Here is a 6,039-nt window from a genome sequence, read left to right on the forward strand (position 1 = left end):
GGAGTATCACAAATATGTATACATACCAGCTGATGCACTTAGCCAGAGTCATTCCCATTCATACAGAGATGTTAAAAAGCCTCTGCTGTTATTTTTCATTTTTGGCTCACAATCAAATTCCTAAATTTGCCAATAGCAATCAGTGGGTGGGGGAGAGGGAGGGAGAGGAAGTGACTGGGAAAATGAAGGAGAAAGGGTTTGGAGAAAAATATAAGAGAACTTGGAAGGGGGGGTCCTTTATTTACACACACCGGCAAATAATAAAATGAGGTTGACCTTCAAAAAAGTAAACTTCCTAGAGGAGTGAGAGAAGAAAAAGAGAAGGAAAAGACAGGAGGGCAGTGAGGACCCCGGATCGGGAGACCCAGCTTCGTTTCCTGAGAACTGTTTAAGAAGGCTTTGTAGTACCTGGTTGTGTTCTAACAAGCCAATTGGAAAACACATCCTGCTTAAGATCTTTGCCTTTAACTCTGAAGCAACCCTGAAAACAGATGACAGCTAAGGAAAGAATGTAGACATCACTCACCTTTGAGCTATTATTTTAAAATTCTCTTCACTCCCAAACACACGCTTAACATATAGTGTGGAATTTCCATGTAAAGTTAATCATTAATCTCAATGGAATTTAGATAAGAGAATGCAAAAAATAAAAGGTCAAAAGTTTGTGCAGCCCAAGAACCCTTCACCTTTCTTCTTTGCAGCTCTCTGCACCTGCTTTGTCTTCAGTTGAGGAAATTCTTCCTTGCTCCTACCCTCTACCCTCACCAGTACCTTCAAACCAATTAGTTTCAAACCTGATTACTTCTCCTTTGTCTCTTGATTTTAATGAGATGGCATTTCCTCTGAAAGGCCTTCCGTGACTCTTGCAGAACTGAATATCCTTTAGAGTCACCTTCAAACCCTACACTGTCCTCCGTAACACTTTCTCCACTGTGCCGAAATTAAACTTTATTTGTCCTGCTTCCTTATTAGCACATAACTGATTTAGACACAAGGTTTTCACTATGTCTGGCATTCAGCAGGCTATGCATTGAATACATATTAACTGAATGAAAGTGGCTAATGTGTGCAAGGGACATAACAAGCTAAGAAAACCATAGTCCTTAGTTATAGGCAGCATTCATACCTAGCCCTACCAAAGCTAAAAAAGAACAGATGAGTGGTTTCTGAGAAATGAGGCTTTTCAAGGTACAGCAGGAATAATCAGAGACTCAAATTTAGATTTTATATTATTTATTTGGTTTTGCGAAGTTGGTCATTTTATTTTTTGTATTTTTTGAGTTAGATAAAATGTATGTGTTAAAACATTTAATTATTAAATATACAAATTTAATATAGACTATAATTTTTAACCTTGTGGCATAGTTTAATTTTTTAATTATTTTTGTTTAAGTTTATTTATTTATTTTGAGACAGAGAGAGAAAGAGAGGGAGAGAGAGAGCGTGAACAGGGCAAGGGCAGAGAAAGAAGGAGAGAAAGAATCCCGAGCAGGCTCTGTGCTGTCAGCACAGAGACTAACACAGGGCTCCATCTCATGAACCGTAAGATCATGACCTGAACCGGAATCAAGAGTTGGGCACTAAACTAACTGAGCCACCCAGGTGCCCCTATTATTTTTTAATGATAAAGATCTGTGAGACTTCCTTTATTCTTTACCAAAAATAACCTTTTATTCAAAAAGTCAAGATACAAATACAAGCTAACCAGAATAGGTTTAACCTTCATGCTCTCTCTCTTATCGTTCACTTGTAAACAAGTGGTTGCAGGGATGCTCAAATGCTTCTAGTCATGTGATGTTGGCAACCTCCAAAAGCCAAAACAGACTGAAGCCTTAGAAAATCTTGTAAACAAAAAGAAAACAGAAAGGACATAAATAAATAAAATCACAAATTAAAGAGGACAGATCACAAACAATACCACAAAATATAAACAATTATAAGAGAATGTTATGAAAAATTATATGCCAACAAATTGGGCAATCTGTAAGAAATGGAAAAGTTCCTAGAAACATACAAACTACTAAAATTAAAACAGGAAGAAACAGAAAATTTGAGCAGACCCATAATCAGCAAAAAAAATTGAATCAGTAATCAAAAATCTCCCAACAAACAAAAGTCCAGGGCCAGATGACTTCCCAGGGGAATGTGAACAAACATTTGAAAGAGTTAATACTTATTCTTCTGAAATTTTTCCAAAAAAAAAAAAAAAATAGAAATAGAAAGAAAACGTCCAAACTCATTCTACTACTCATTCTACAAATCATTACCTGGATTCCAAAACCAGACGAAGACCCCACTAGAAAAGGAGAATTATAGGCTTATATCCCTGATGAATATGGATGCAAAAATTCTCAAGAAGGTACCAGCAAATTGAATCCAACAGTACAATAAAGGAATTATTCACCACCATCAAGTGAGATTTATTCCTGGGCTTCAAGAGTGGTTCAATACTCACAAATCAATCAATGTGATTCACCACATTAATAAAAGAAAAGATAAGAACCATGTGATCCTCTCAATAGATGCAGAAAAAGCTTTTGACACAATACTTTTTGATTTCTGATAAAAACCTTCAACAAGATTGGGATAGAGGGAACATACCTCAACAGCACAATGGTCATATATGAAAGACCCACAGCTAATATCATCCTCAATGGAGAAAAACTGAGAGCTTTTCCTCTATGGTCAGAAAGAAGACAAGGATGTTCACTCTCACCACTATTATTTAACAGAATATGGAAGTCCTTGCCTCAGTAATCAGACAACAAAAAGAAAAGACATCCAAGTTGGCAAGGAATAAGTCAAACTTTCACTATTTGCTGACAACATGATATTCTTTGTGGAAAACTCAAAAGATTCCACCAAAAAATTGCTAGAACTAACATATGAATTCATTAAAGTTGAGGTTATAAAATCAACATACAGAAATCTGTTTCATTTTTATACAACAATAATGAAGCAGCAGGAAGAGAAATCAAGGAATCGATCCCATTTATAATTACATTAAAAAGCATAAGATGCCTGGGAATAAACCTAACCAAAAAGGAAAAAAAAATCTGTACTCTGAAAACTAAAGAACACTTATAAAAGAATTTGAAGATGACACAAAGAAATGGAAAAACATTCTATATTCATGGAATGGAAGAACATACATTGTTAAATGTCCGTACTACCTAAAGCAATCTACACATTCAATTCAATTCCTATGAAAATGACAGCAGCATTTTTCACAGAGCTAGAACAAATAATCCTAAAATTTGTATGAAACCACAAAAGACCTTAATAGCCAAAGCAATCTTGAAAAAGAAAAGCAAATCTGGAGATATCACAATTCCAGACTTCAAGCTATATTACAAAGTGATAGTGATCAAGACACTATGGTACTGGCACAAAAACAGATACATATTCATTGGAACAGAATAGAAAACCTAGAGGTGGACCCACAACTCTATGGTCAACTAATCTTTGACAAAGCAGGAAAAAATATCCAATGGAGAAAAGACAGACTTTTTAGCAAATGGTGTTAGGAAAACTGGACAGTGACATGCAGAAGAATGAAACTGGACCACTTTCATAAACCATACACAAAACTTAATCCAAAATGGATGAAAGACCTAAATGTGAGACAGGAAACCATCAGAATCTTACAGGAGAAAACAGGCAGAAACTTCCCTGTTTCAGCCAGAGCCAATACTTACTAGACATGTCGCCAGAAGCAAGGAAGACAAAAGCAAAAATGAACTATAGAGACCTCATCAAGATAAAAAGCTTCTGCATAGTAAAGGAAACAGTCAACAAAACTAAAAAGCAAACTTTGGAATGGGGGGAGATATTTGCAAATGACATATCTGATAAAAGATTAGTGTCCAAAATCTATAAAGAACTAATCAAACTGAACACCCCAAAACAAATAATTCAGTGAAGAAATGGGCAGAAGACGTAAATAGGCCTTTTTCCAAAGAGGTCATCCAGATGGCTAACAGACATGTGAAAAGACGCTCAACACCACTCATCATCAGGTAAATACAAATCAAAACCACACTGAAATACCTCCTCACACCTGTCAGAATAGCTAAAATTAACAACACAGGGAACAAGAGATGTTGATGAGGATGCAGAGAAGGGGATTCCTCTTACAATGTTGGTGGGAATGCAAACTGGTGCAGCCACTCTGGAAACAGTATGGAGGTTCCTGAAAAAGTTTAAAACAAAGCTAACCTACAATCCAGCAATTTCACTACTAGGCATTTACCCAAAGGATAGAAAAATACAGATTTGAAGGAGTACCTGCACATCGATATTTATAGCAGCATTATCAACAATAGTCAAACTATGCAAAGAGCCAAAATGTTCATTGACTGATGGATGGGTAAAGAAGATGTGGTACACACACACACACACACACACACACACACATTGCACACAATGGAATATTATTCTGCCATCAAAAAGAGTGAAATCTTGCTTTTTGCATTGATGTGGATAGTGTTAGAGGGTATTATGCTAAGTGAAATAAGTCAGTCAGAGAGAAACAAATACCATATGATTTCACTCATATGTGGAATTAAGAAATGAAACATGTGAACATATGGTAAAGACAAAAAGAGAGACCATAAGAGACTTTTAAAGATAAAGAACAAACTGAGGGTTGATGGAGGGAGATGCGTGAGTGATGGGCTGGAAGGGTGATGGGTATTAAGGAGAGTACTTATAATGAGCACTGGGAGTTGTATGTAAATGATGAATCACTGAATTCTACTCCTAAAACCAATATTGCTCTGTATGTTAACTAGATAGAATTAATTTTTTTTAAATATTTACTCGTTTTTGAGAGATAGTGACAGACAGAGCATGGATGGGGGAGGAGCAGACAGAGAGGGGGACAGAATCTGAAGCAGGCTCCAGGCTCTGAGCTGTCAACACAGAGTCCCACGTGGGACTCAAAGTCATGAACCATAAGATCATGACCTGCGCCGAAGTCGGATGCTTAACCAACTGAGCCACCCGGGCTCCCCTTAACTAAATAGAATTTAAATAAAAATTTGAAAAGAAAACCTTGTAAATGATGAGAATTTACTTGCTGATCAAAATAAAACAATAGGCAAAATGGCCACCTTAACTAACCTTCATCCTTCTCCATGATCAATGAGTACAGAAGTTACAAAATGATTGAGTCCTTGGCCTAAGCTTTCCTCCTGTGTATACTCATTCCAGAAAAAAAAAATCCTAGATAAGCACCTATTTTTTTTTCAGTGTTTATCTTGACCATTAGAAATTAGGCAGAGTTGATATTATACCACTGTCATTCTCCAAAACACTAAAAACAAATATGAGATTGGCATATCTGTGTGACAAAAAGCTAAGACACCTGTTGTTCCTTATTTGTGACCACTGAGCTTTTTGTTTTCCTTCTGAATCACACACTTATTTCTTCTGGGTGGAGTTTGAGGGTCTGTTTCATAAATGACAAGTTTTCAACACTAATTGTGAGAAAATAGGTGGGAGTGTGACTGTTTTTTTAAATTATTATAATTAACAGACTTTATTTTTTAGAAGTTTTGCACTTACAAAAACGTTGAGGGATGCCTGGGTGGCTCAGTCGGTTGAGTGTCTGACTTCGGCTCAGGTCATGATCTTGTGGTCAGTGAGTTTGAGTCCCACATCAGGCTCTGTGCTGACGACAACTCAGAGCCCGGAGTCTGCTTTGGATTCTGTCTCCCTCTCTCTCTGTCCCTCCCCCACTCAACGCTCTGTTCTCTCTGTCTCTCAAAAATGAATAAACATTAAAAAAACTGAGCAGATTGTACAGAGAGGTCTGATACAACTCTTCTCCCCTGTATAGTTTTCCCTATTTATGAACATCTTGCATTAATGTGGTACGTTTATCAGAATTCATGAACCAATATTGACACATTAGTATTAAATAAGTCCATAGTTTATATTAAGGTTTACTTTTTGTATTATAAATTTCGATGAGATTTGACAAATGCATAATGTCACATGCCCACCATTACGGTATCATTTGGAATAGTTTCAAAC

This window comes from Panthera onca, chromosome B1 (genome assembly GCF_046562875.1).
Source record: "Panthera onca isolate mPanOnc1 chromosome B1, mPanOnc1 haplotype 2, whole genome shotgun sequence".
In the NCBI taxonomy this organism is placed as follows: Eukaryota; Metazoa; Chordata; class Mammalia; order Carnivora; family Felidae; genus Panthera; species Panthera onca.